Below are 13,574 nucleotides of genomic sequence, written 5' to 3'. Positions count from 1 at the left end.
ATGTATATATATAAATTTATTTTTGGAAGCAAAGCCTCACTATGTAGCCAAGTTGGCCATGAACTTAAGATCCTCCTGTCTCAACATCCTGAGTGTTGGGATTACAGGTGTGAATCTTCAAACTTAACTCCAACAAACTTTTTTTGGGGGGTCTTTTTGAGACAGGGTCTCCCTGTAGCTCCAGATGGACTGGAATTCACTATGTAGACCAGGCTGGAATTGAACTCACAGAGAACTCACAGAGCCTACCCTGCCTCTCCAGTGCTGGGATTAAAGGCATGCACCACCAAAATCAGCACAATATTTTTTTTGAGTTTTTGTGCATTTCATATAGTACATCTTAATGAAATTTAGACCCCTTACCTGCCCCCACCCAGATTTCAGATATTCTGTCATATAGATTAAGTCCTATGCTGTTAAGCATTTGTATCCAGATGTAATGAGTGCATGTGTATACCTGAAGGCTACAAAACAAGAAACAGTGCCAGACAGGAGAAACCTTCTTTGAGTTGTTAGTCAGGGTAGTACAAGAGACTCCCAAATAATATAGGCTATTGCCAGAGTCTTTGATTACCTCCCAGAACTTGAAGGTAAGACCTTATTGCTGAGGACAGGACATATTTCAGACACCAGACTTAGAGCAATGGAGCTGGAAATGACCTGGAATCCTCCTCCCTGAAGACTAGTTCTCATAATTCTAGCGGATGCTATGCAAGTTGCTAAGACAGAAAATCAATCAATGGTCTAGCAACTTTTAAAAAATATATAATTACTCTTTCTCATTGCAAACATCTTCTATAAATATGTTCATCAGTAATCTACTAATTTAAGAAAACACAGAATCCCGAGTTTTAAAATTCTTTATTGAGCCCGGTGTGGTGGTGCACGCCTTTAATCCCAGCACTCGGGAGGCAGAGGCAGGTGGATCTCTGTGAGTTCAAAGCCAGCCTGGTCTACATAGTGAGTTCCAGGCCAGCTGGGGCTACAGGGAGACCCTGCCTCAAAAATGACCACCCCCCCCAAAAAATCTTGAGGACCAGAAAGATGGCTCATAGGGTAAAAAGCCTGATAACTTAAGTTTGACCCCCAGAACTCATACAAAAAAGCTGGATGATGCTGGGCAGGCTAGCCTGGAGTATATAGAGCAGAAGAAACAAGAGACACCCTGCCTTAATGAGGTAGAAGGAGAGGACCAACTCCAAAAGCTATCCTTGGATCTCTACATGCACTCTGTGGTACACACACACACACACACACACACACACAATTTAAAAATCTTTATTGGTTTCAGTATGCATCTAATAACTACCCACTGTGTACTAACCTTTTACTTATATCCAGTCATTTCAAAACAAAAATTAGAAATACAAACAAGATAAATTTACTTAAACTCATTCATAAAAATTTATAAAATTTGGGGCTGGAGAGATGGCTCAGCGATTAAGAGCACTGACTGCTTTTGCAGAGGACCTGGGTTCGATTCCCAGCACCCACATGGTGGCTATGAACCATCCTTAACTCCAGTTCCAGGGGAATCCGAAGCCCTCTTCTGACCTCCGCAGCACTGCATGACATGGGTGCACTCACATAGATGTAGGCAATACACTCGTACACATAAAAGTAAATAAATAAATAAAATATTTTTTAAAAATTTATAAAATTTAGGCCGGGTGTGGTGGTGCACGCCTTTAATCCCAGCACTTGGGAGGCAGAGGCAGGTGGATCTCTGTGAGTTCCAGGCCAGCCTGGTCTACATAGTGAGTTCCAGAACAGCTGGGGCTACAGGGAGACCCTGTCTCAAAAAGACCAAAAAAAATTTATAAAATTTATTTAAAAATATACATATAAATTATATAATATATACATTTATTTATAAAATTAAAAAATGTATAAAAATTAAAAATTTTTCATTTTTCATTTTCTTTGACTCACCCTTATCTGTAAGATAAGGTAAACAGCAACAAAAAACCTGCCAAGTTTAGTGCCTGGGATATGGTGGTCTTTTTGTGCACATGTGCGAGTCTGTGTCTGTATGTGTGTGTGTGTGTGTGTGTGTGTGTGTGTGTGTATGTGTTTCTGTGTAAGCCAGAGGACAACATCTTGGGACAATATGCCCTGTTACCTCAGGAGCCATCCACCTTGTTTTTTGAGACAGACCTCTCGTTGGCCTGGAAGTCACCAAATGGGTTAAGGCGTGAGCCACCATGCCCAGCTTCCCCCTGTGTCTTAAACACAACATATTCAAGTTTAAAACAACAATGAAGGTGGGCGTGGTGGTACATGTCTTTAATCCCAGCACTTGGGAGGCAGAGGCAGGCATACCTCTAGATTGAGACCAGTCTGGTCTACATAATGAGTTCCAGGCCAATTGTGACTACTGGGAGACCCTGTCTCAAAACAAAACAAAACAAAACAAAACAACAACAACAACAACAAAGATAAAACAACAATGACAACAAAGCTCTCAAATACTTTAATGTTGAGCAGGCCCTGAATAAAGCACCCAATCCTTTCAAGGAGTTCCTGTTTAGTTTTGTAAGCAGTATTTTCCCCTAAACCACAAAGTAAGCCTTGTCCTGAAAAAGAGATGCTTAATTTCAAATTTCTATTGCAAACTGATTTAGACTACTTACCTAGTTTCGCCTTATTTAGAAATAGGAGAATAAAATAATCCCATAGTCCCTTTCACCATGGAACATGTGCATACTCTTCCATGTTCTCCCCAGGTTTATCTCTATAGCAAAGAGGAAGGGGGAAATCACTTCACCCTAACCCAAGTCTCTCAAAGGCAAAGAGAAGTCCAGCCTCCATCCTTGTGGAAACAGGCATTGCAGGTCTGCTGCCTTGGGTGCTGCCACCCTAGCCATGGGTAATAAGAATTTTAGGCTTCTAAGATCTCAGACAGAGACACTGGACATTTACAAGCCTCCACTGGGCAGCTGGAGAGACAGGTTAACTCCCTAGCTAAAATGGTGCTACAGAACAATGGGTGCTTGACCTACTGTTCCTAAAGGAAAGTGGCTCATACATGGCCTCAGGTGAGGTTCACTGTTTTAACGCCAATAATTCAGGTGTAATTAATTGAGTTTCACTGGGCCTCTGGTAATACTACTCCTAGCCTTTACGGTGAACCCATGCCTCCTAAAATGTCTAACCAGATAGACAGATCAAGAGGTGTACAAATACCATCAAAATTATGGTTCTAAGGACCCAATATGAGCCTCAAAATCAAAACAAGTCAAAGATTTGACTTACGTCTCAGAGCCAGTGGGAATGCAATACCCCAGTCCCAGGGTATTACACTGCACTTACCTACATGCAGGCAATACACTCATACACATAAAATAAAAATAAATAATATTTTTAAAAAAGCCCATACATGACTGGTGACTTAAAACAGGTCTGGTTCTCTTATCTTTTATATTGAATGATGATACAAAAGGCAATAGAAATTGTCTGAAATTTTCACTTAGTGAATTTCTTTCTCATAGTTAAAAAGGTTGGATATAGACTGAATTCAACCTTGAATTATGCATACTCAGTCATATATGTTATACATGCATGTATGTTTTGCATGCATGCATGCAAAGTCCTCGGAGGCCAGAAGAAGGTGTCAGATCCCTTGGAACTGGAGTTATAGACAGCTATTAACTGCTATGTGGGTACTGGGAACTGAACGTCAGGTCCTCTGCAAGCAGACAGTGCTCTTAACCACTGAGCCATCTCTCTAGCCCTGAAATTTCTCTTTTTCAAATAAGGAAATCCTATATTCTTCACTGCTTAGCTCAAATATCACTTTACATTAAACTACTTGGAACCTCAGTTGTTAAATTATTAAATGAAAAGGCTTTAGCATTTATGCCTATGGAGTTTAGAGTCTAATTTATAAGAAAGATTTTGTCCAAAATCAAGTAATAATAATTTCATTGATTGCTCATAATAGTTATGTAATTTGCATGATTATACTCATGAGAACAAAAACCTTAAATGACCATAATTTCTGAAACATCTTGGGCTTTAAAAATTAGGAATAAGGGCTGGAGAGATGGCTCAGGAGTTAAGAACACTGGTTGTTCTTGCAGAAGACCCGGGTTCGAATCCCAGCACCCACATGGCAGCTAACAACTGTCCGTAACTCCAGTTCCAGGTGATCCGACAGCCTCTTCTGACCTCTGTGGGCATTGCATGACATGGGTGCACTTACCTACACCCAGGCAACACACACACACACACACACCTAAAATTAAAAAAAAAATTACAAATAATAGATTTACAGTGTTCCTTTCAAATTGGTATACTCTCCAAATACAGCCAATTTCTTAGTAACCACCTCCATCCTGCCAGGTCTAAGGATCAAGCCCAGGGCCTTGTGCTTGCTAATGGTAAGCATTCTACTACTGAGCTACATTTGAGCCTAATTGGTTCTATCAATAAGCAATTTTTAAAATCAGTAATACTTTTTGAGCACTAACACATGCTAGACACTTTCTTTTCTTTGTTAATTTTATTACAATTGTGTGTGTGTGTGTGTGTGTGTGTGTGAGAGAGAGAGAGAGAGAGAGAGAGAGAGAGAGAGAGAGATAGGTGGGAGTGGTACCATAGGGCTGTGTGGAGCTCAGAGGACAACTTTAGTCAATTCTCTCCTTCCACCTTTATATGGGTTCTGGGGATTGAACTCAGGTCCTCAGGCTTTTGTGACAAGTACTTTTAGTTCACTGCTTCAAGGGTTTTCACCTTTCTTCATTCATATCTCTACTTTAGCAGTTGACCATCAATATAATTAACAGTTTTCATGTTTGTCTTCCCCTTTAGATTTTGAACTTGTAAGCAAGCATTTCTTTGCATCTTTATATTTTCATCTGGCATATTGTAAGGGCATAATAAGTATCTGTTTATAGATAGATGAATGAAATAAACTGAATCTCTACATACTTATATTAACAATTCAAGAGGAATAAGCATGTTTATAAAATTTCTGATTTTGTGATTAAAATGAAACCAGCAGATTAAACAATTTTACTGGGACGGTGAGCAAAGTTATAAGAATTTATATATAAGTTGATTGACACTCTCTTGCTGTTTTCACAGTAGCTTGTAGGTGGAGCTGCAGTGGCCACAAAGATGGCATCTACCAGCCCTTTTGGATGCCCTCCTAAGAGTCATAGGGATGAAACACTCAGATGTAATTTTAGTGGAGTACTACAGAGTCAGTGATTTGTCCTGTCCTGAAAGTAGCCTGGTTGTAGGTGACTCAGTTATCAATGTGGGATCTGAATGGAGAACTTTCAACAATAACATGCTTTGTCGTGCTTTCAAAAGATCCATCTCGAGTTGGAGATTCTCAATCTCCTCTTCTGAGTGACGGAGATTTGTCTGCTATGATTGGAAAGGTATAGGAGCTGCAAGTTTTGATGAGCTTGGCAATTCCAAGTATCAGAGCTGGAGAACAATGAGTAGCCCTAAACAAGCAGTGATAAATGTATTTGAGGAAACACTTCCAGGGCAGACAGAATCAATCTCTCTCAAAATACAGTTGCTTAAATATTTATTTAAGCAAATATATGAGAAGAGCCTGAAGGCAAGCACGAATGCTTCCTAACTTCTGTTTGCCTGCATACTGCTTGCAGACTAGAAGGGGCTTCTAGGACACTAAAGAAATATCTGCCATATCACCAGTTTCCAAGAAAGAAATTGGTCAATGTTTTATTTTGAAAACTTTAGAAAGTAGTGTGGATTTGATTACAACTGAGGACTTCATGTCCAGGTTCTGTTTCAACCTTCATCTTCTGAAGCAAGTGCAGATGGCACCTAAACACACAGCCCTTGTGCTGGATAGCTTTAGTGTCAACTTGACACACCTGAGTTGAGGGAGCCTCAACTGGGGGAATTGCCTTCATTGGACTGGCCTGTGGCCATGTCCATGGGGCGCCTTCTTGATTGTTGAGTGATGTGGGAGGACCCAACCCGCCATCCCTGGGCAGGTAGGCCCGTATTGCATAAGAAAGCAGGCTGAGCAGGGGCCAAGGGAGCAAGCCAGTTAGCAGTGTTCCTCCATGGCCTGTGCTCCAGCTCCTGCTTCCAGGTTCCTGCCCTGAGTTCCTATCTTGGGCTCCCTAATGAACTGTGACCCAGGAGATGTAAGCTGAATAAACCCTTTCCTCCCCAAGTTGGTAGTGGTCAGAGTGTTTTGTCACAGCAATGAAGAAACAAACTAGGACAGCCCTCAAGGTTCCTGAGGTTCCTGAGAGAAGCTCATGGTCTCCCAGGCATCAGCCAAGAAGACCCAAAAAGAAAGTGAAGATCTTACTGGTATTGTCAATGTTACAATTAGACAGTCGTACAAATTAATCTATCTTCAAGCCCCAGAACTCTTCAAATTTGACATTCCAATGGACAAACTACCAAAGCTATAAATTGAGGCAGCTAATGTTAATACTCTTATGTACATAGAGTTTTGCCTGTTATATATAGCCTATACAATACTAGAGGAATCTTTAGTGAAAAGATACTATGTATTCCAGGACTAAATATTATTGTTTAGCATTTTGTATGTATATACTAGTGAAACATACATATTTTTTAATCCTAGCACTTGGCAGGCAGAGACAGCAGATCTCTGTGAGTTCAAGGCCAGCCTGGTCTACATAGTGAGCTCCAGGCCTGCTGGGGCTAGAGGGAGAACCTGTCTCAAAAAAAAAAGATATTCATACACATAAAATTAAATTAATATTAAAAATTAAATTAGGGGCTGGAGAGATGGCTCAGTGGTTAAGAACACCGGTTGTTCTTGCAGAAGACCCGAGTTTGAATCCCAGCACCCACATGACAGCTAACAACTGTCAGTAACTCCAGTCCCAGGGGATCCAACAGCCTCTTCTGATCTCCACGGGCATTGCACAACATGGGTGCACTTACCTACATATGCATACACATAAAATAAAAATAATAAATAAAAGCTTTAAAAAACTTTTAAAAATTAAATATGAAGGAGGGCTGGTGGGACAGCTCAGCGGTGAAAGTGCTTGTTGCACAAGTCTGACAACCTGGGTTCAATCGTCAAATGCTACGGTGGAATAACTCCTGAGAGTTGTCCTCTGACCTCCACATGGTGCTATGGTGTGCACATGCCCACATTCACACAGACTAGTAATAAATAAAATTTTAAAATAGATATATGAGCTATTTTATTAGCTTACATTTACTACTTACTATATACCAGACAGTATATGTATATACAAGTATATACTGTCTTTTTGAGATAGGGTCTCTCTGTAGCCCCAGCTGTCCTGGAACTCAATATGTAGACCAGGCTGGCCTCGAACTCTTAGAGGTCCACCTGTCTCTGTCTTCCAAGTGACCAGACAGTATATTCTGAGTGCTTTCCATATATTAACTAGTTAGGTCCTCACAACAAGGTAATTTCTGTTCTTTTTCCTTTTTATTAAGAAAACTGAAACTCAGAGAAATAAAGGAACTTGTCTAACATCATACAACTGTTTGAACATAGTCTGGTTCCACAGCCTGTACCATTAACCATTACAATATAGTGACACTATTCAGTTTAAATTATGTATCCAAAACTATAAAAGTAATTAGCAAGTATAATCTGCAAAGACAGAATCCTGCATTAATGACAAGTTAGTAAACTCTGACACTTGCCTGGTTTCCTGGCAATAGTTAAAGGCAACTGTAACTATCAAGTGCTCCCTGAGGCTCTCACAGTTGGAATAAAAATGGGCTCATGAACTCATCTATACAAGACAATGTCTCACCACAGTAAGTGAATCATCTGTGTAGAGTTCTAAAGGAACACTTCTCAGTACAGCCCTCTGACACCATTCAAAGTCTTTTGTGTTTCTGAGTATAACAAAAGCTCTAGCAAAGCCTGGGCAATTAAAAACACTTTGTTCACTGCTCTTTTGATCCACCAGGCCTCTAGGCAGGTGCTAATGTAGGAAACAGAATGTCATTTCAGCCAATGGCAAGAAAAAGGAGAGCTGTGATTTACCAAAAAAAATAGTTTCTCTCTTTTAAAAAACCTTTTTGCGTTTTATTTATTTATTGGGCACACAAATGCCATGGCACACCTTCTTCTACCATATGGGTCCCAGGGAACAAACTCAGATCATCAGGTTTGTTGGCAGGCACCTTTACCTAATGAGCCATCTTGCTGGCCTAAGGATAATTTTTTTTATGTCTGTTTAAATGTAACATATATATCTATAATGTACATATATGTGGCCATATAAACTAAACACCTTTGAATCAGAATGGCTTCATTTAATAATTTGGTTTTGATGAAACGATATAGAGTAAATTAGACTTCCTTATTTAATTCCTGTCTCCTGGGAGGTCAGAGTAGTGTAACAGCAGAAAACAAAGCAGGTCGCCTTCTTTATTATCTATAACTGAGCAAACCAGAGGCCACGAGAAGTCTTAAAACCCTGAGAATAACATCTACAAAATAACTAATTTCCTTTTGAGAAAGCTTTACTCCAAAATTTAGTAAGTAATGCCAAAACAAGAGCACTGGAATAGCTTTGTGGACTAATGCTAAACTACAAAGAAATCAGGAGCTGGAAAGCTGAATTATAACTCCAATAGCCCTCAATTCCTCTTTGCCTCAGTCTCTTAATTATGCAAATGGACATAATATCAGATTCATGTGAAAAACTTTGTAAAGAACACATTTCCTAAAGATACTACTCAATAATAATCCTGACTAGCCAGGGCCAGGGCCTATATAAATTCACAGGAAGCAGATGGCGCCACACTGGATCAGGGTGTGAGAGACAAAGTGAGGAGCAGTATTGTTATTCGGGAATACAAATGATGCTGCCCCATTACACTGAAAGCTATTTGGTTTGTTTGTATTAGAGAGGTCACCCTAAGCTTCTCAGAGCAGCTGAGTAAGCTGAAGGGCCCTTCTCACTGCCATCTGCTCCCTTGCCAGACTCCTCTGGCAAATCAAGAGGTGTCCTTATATTAACCTCTGAAGAACAGCCATGGCCCTTCTCAGCATCAATTTCAGTGGGCAGTGGTCTCTCCATCTGTGTCAGCAACCAGAGTTAAAGAATGAAGGCATTCACCTATAAAGACAACCTTGAATTATCTAGTTTTCCTGTATTTTTAAAACTTGGAATCCTATAAGGGAATTAAATGTATGCTTTAAAAGTCTGTCCCCCCCCCCCATTATTTCAAAAATATTTTATGTTAAAAAGAAAAAGAAGAAAGAATTTATCTGGAAAATTCACTTAATTATCTAACACACAGAAAACATAATTACCTTAAAAACAGTAATTTCACCAGGCATAGTGGCACACACCAGTAATCCCAGCACTTGGGAGGTGGAGGCCAGAGGATTACTAGTTCAAGGTCATTGTCATCATTAGATACACATGAATTTAAAGTTAGCCTGGATTACACAAAACCTTGTCTCAAAACAAAAACAAAAACAAAATACAAAAACCTCAAATAGCCAGGCATGGTGACTCATGCTTTTAGTCCCAGCACTTGGGAGGCAGAGGCAGGTGGATCTCTCTGAGTTTGAGGCCAGCCTGGTCTCCATAGTGAATCCAGGCCAGCTGTGGCTACAGGGAGACCCTGTCTCAAAAAGACAAAAAAATGCTGGGCATGGTGATGCACGCCTTTAATCCCAGCACTTGGGAGGAAGAGGCAGGCGGATCTCTGTGAATTCAAGACCAGCCTGGTCTACATAGTGAGTTCCAGGACAGCTGGGGCTACAGGAAGACCCTGTCTCAAAAAGACACACACACACACACACACAAAAAAAGACTCCGCCCCCCCAAAGTAATTTCATTCCCCTGATAACCACTTTATGATGCATAAGACGTACAGAGCAAGTTATCTTGTGTATTGTTGAGTAACCAATCTATTTGGAGATGCAGATCAGAAATCTATTCAGTTCACAGATTTAAAAGAAACAGTTCTCTGCAAAAACAGCTTTCTGTAACAGTTCAGTGCCACCACTTGGGTTCTTTGTGTGGGTGGAGTGGGAGCATTGGGGGCAGAGAGAAAGAGAAGACTAGGCTGGCCTCCAACTTGCCATGTGGTGAAGAATAGTCTTAAACTTCTGATCCTCTTGTCTCTACCTCCCAAGTGCTGGAATTATAGGCCTGCACCACCAGGCTCAGTTTATGCAGTGCTGGGATCCAACCCAAAGCTTCATACAAGCTAGGCAAGGACTCTATCAATTGAACTACATCACCATCTCCCTACCTGGATTCTTAATTCAAACAAAGAAAAAGGCAACATATAATTGTAAACTTATTTCAAAAATGATTCTGCTCCATTCAGTAGCCTATATCAATAGGGAGAGGGGAGCAAAAACAAACCGCTTTTCAAAAGGAAAACAATATACATAGTATTTTTGACAAGCCACAATATTGAATGATCAAATGTCTTTTTTTTTTTTTTTTTTTTTTTTTTTTTTTTTTTGAAAAAAGGGCCCTTTTTTTTTTTTATCCTGGGACTCACTATGTAGACCAGGCTGGCCTTGAACTCACAGAGATCCACCTGCCTCTGTCTCCCGAGTGCTGGGATTAAAGGCGTGCACCACCATACCCGGCTCTCAAATGTCAATTTTTAAGTCTTCAAAATAGTCTCAGATTTTAAAATTTTTATTTTTATTTTATGTGTATGAGTGTTTTGCCTACATGTATCTAAGTATACCATATGCATATAATGCCTGCAGAGATCAGAAGAGGGAGTCAGAGCCACAGGACCAGTATGTGGATGTTGGGAACTGAACCCAGGTCCTCTGCAAGAGCAGCCAGTGTTCTTGACTGCTCAGCCATCTCTTTGATCTCTTCAGATTTTTTTTTCAGTCTTTTTGAGACAGGGTCTCCCTGTGGCCCCAGCTGTCCTGGAACTTATTATGTAGACCAGGCTGGCCTTGAACTCACAGAGATCCGCCTGCCTCTGCCTCCTAAGTGCTGGGATTAAAGGCATGAGCCCCCACGCCCGGCTTCAGATTTAGTTCAAGCATTAAATTTACTTAGAAGCTAAGTGCAGTGGTGCATGTCTATAATCCCAGTATTCAGGTTATAGCAGGAGGATCCTGAGTTGGAGGTTAGTCTTGGCTATATTATGAAATTCAGTCTCAAACAAAAGAAAACATACAGACACCATTTTCTAGGAGGAAAAACATTTCCTCAGGGCAAATATGACCAAAATACACTGTATACATCTATGAAATTGTTAAAAAAATAAATAAATAAAAAAGATACTAGAAAACAAAAAATATTTCCTGGCTACTTCACTGAGAGTGTGTATGCTGAATTAAGTCATCAGAATGTGATTATATTAAAATGAGTTTTAGATAATATGTGTACACACACACATACACACACACACATATAAAACAGTGTCTTCCATACCAGAGTACTAAAAAGTGTTACTATTTCAGTGTTCTGACTATAACTCTAGCTGGCTCCCTTATTCCAATATCTAAAGAATTCTTCATTTCATGCAAATACTAGCCTCAAATGATTTAAAGAAGAATGCTTATGCATTAAGTGTCACATGAATTGTAATCAAGTTCTTATGGTAATCAAAAGACAATTTTCAGGTGATCCTAAGCCTCATCTTTTCTAAACTCCATGACATTTTATTTCCAGCATGGCCTTTTTAATATGGAGATGAATGCAAGTCCCACATAATAGTCTTTATTTATGGGTTTCATAGATGTAGGAACGACATTCCTAACATTTATAGCATTTTGGTCAGAGCCTCGTATTACCCTCTAGCTCTGTTCTTTTGTTCCATCTTGCAACTTGACCTGTGTGGTGTAGCAAGAATGTCAAAACAAATTCAATTAGGACAATTCTTTTCATTCTGTTTAGAAACTGGAGCAAAGCCATTTTTTATACTTTGTATAGTAACCTGATTTCAAACAAAAACCAATCAGATAAAAGGCATTCTCATTAAGTCCTCACCCGGGATTCTAAATGCATTCATGTCATCATTTGGATTTGAAGAGCAGTTTCTTCACAAAAACCTCTAGTGTCAGCAACTCTCCTGAATCAAAATTATATCACTACACTCCTTAAGTTCCCCTACATGGTGTTTAACTCTTTCCTGCTCTAAGCCCCCCATGGCAGTGAACAGTATTGCTACATAGAAAGTCCTCCTCATGTGGACCACTTCTTTAGAAAGATTCCCTCAAAGGTTTTTGGAAATCTAAGCTGTGAATTATGCATTTATAGGTTTTCATGCTCATATGATATAAAAATTTTCATTTAAATAATTTTTAAAAACATTAATTTATTTTTATGTGCATGTGTTTGTGCCTGCATGAGTTTATGTGTACCACATGTGAGCAGGAGCCTGTGGAGGCTAGAAGAGGGCATCATATCCCCCTGGTGGGTACTGGGAATTGAACTCAGGTCCTCTGCAATGGCAGTAAGTGCTCTTAATTGCTGAACCATCTCTCCAGCCTTCATCTTTTAAATAAATTTTTAACATTTATTTATTTTGTGTGTATATGTGTGGGGAGGTATACACATATCACAGTGTGAGTGTTGAAGTCAGAAGACAACCTGTGGGAGTTAGTACTCTCCTTCTACCTTGTGGGTCCCAGGGATCAAATTCAGGTTTCCAGGCTTGCTGAACCAAGTGCTTTTACCCACTGAGCCATCTTGTTGGTCCCTAAATTGTGAATTTATAGGTTCTCAAGGTCATATTAAATATATATTAAATATTTAATTTATTATTTTTTATGTGTATGAGTGTTTTGCCTACATGTGTATAAGTGTCATTTATGGCAATTGCAGAGGACCCAGGTTTGATTCCCAGAACCCACCAGGGGGATATGATGCCTTCTTCTGGCCTCCACAGACTCCTGCACACTTATGTCCTCCACATCATGCAGTCCCTCAAGAGGTCAGAAGAGGGTGTTAAATTCCCTGGAACTGGAGTTACGCATGGTTGTTAGCTACCATGTGGGTGCTGGTAATTGAACTAGGGTTCTCTGCAAGAGTAGTCAGTGTTCTTAACTGCTGAGCCATCTCTCTAGACCCATGGCCATATATTTTTATTTTAGATCTTTTTTTTAATATTTATTTATTGGGGGTGCATGTACATGCCATGACATATGTGTAGCGGTCAGAGGACAACTTTGAGTCTGTTCTCTCTTTCTACAGTGTGGGCCCTAGAACTGAACTCAGGTCATCAGGCTTGGGGACAAATGTCTTTACCCTCTGAAACATCCTGCCAACCCAATTTTTCTTTTCTTTACATGAAGTTTAAAGGTTTTTGTTTTGTTTTGTTTTGTTTTTGAGACAGGGTCTCAGTATTAGTCCTGGGCGGCCTGTATCTTGCTATGTAGATTGCACAGGCTTGAACTCACAGAGATCCACATGCCTCTCTGTCTCTAGAGTGCTAGGATTAAAGGCTTACACTACTAAGCTCAGTTTAAACAAAATTTAAATTTGATTATTTAAGCAACTCAGCTTAAACAAAGTTTAAATTTAATTATATAACAGTCATGATCTGAGCTAAAGTGCAATTTGAATTCTTTGGCCTGATTTCCCAATTAAAGCAGATTAGAGCTC

The 13,574-nt window shown here is 39.8% G+C and overlaps 1 pseudogene; it reads left to right on the top strand.

Annotated features, from left to right (window-relative positions):
• Positions 1 to 5,167: 5,167 nt before the first annotated feature.
• On the top strand, positions 5,168 to 13,175 carry LOC103739873 (annotated as a pseudogene).
• Positions 13,176 to 13,574: the final 399 nt, after the last annotated feature.

This window comes from Nannospalax galili, unplaced genomic scaffold (genome assembly GCF_000622305.1).
Source record: "Nannospalax galili isolate Female #2095 unplaced genomic scaffold, S.galili_v1.0 scaffold2261, whole genome shotgun sequence".
NCBI lineage: Eukaryota > Metazoa > Chordata > Mammalia > Rodentia > Spalacidae > Nannospalax > Nannospalax galili.
The sequence above is the reverse complement of the archived record's forward strand: the minus strand, read 5'-3'. Positions and strand labels throughout refer to the sequence as shown.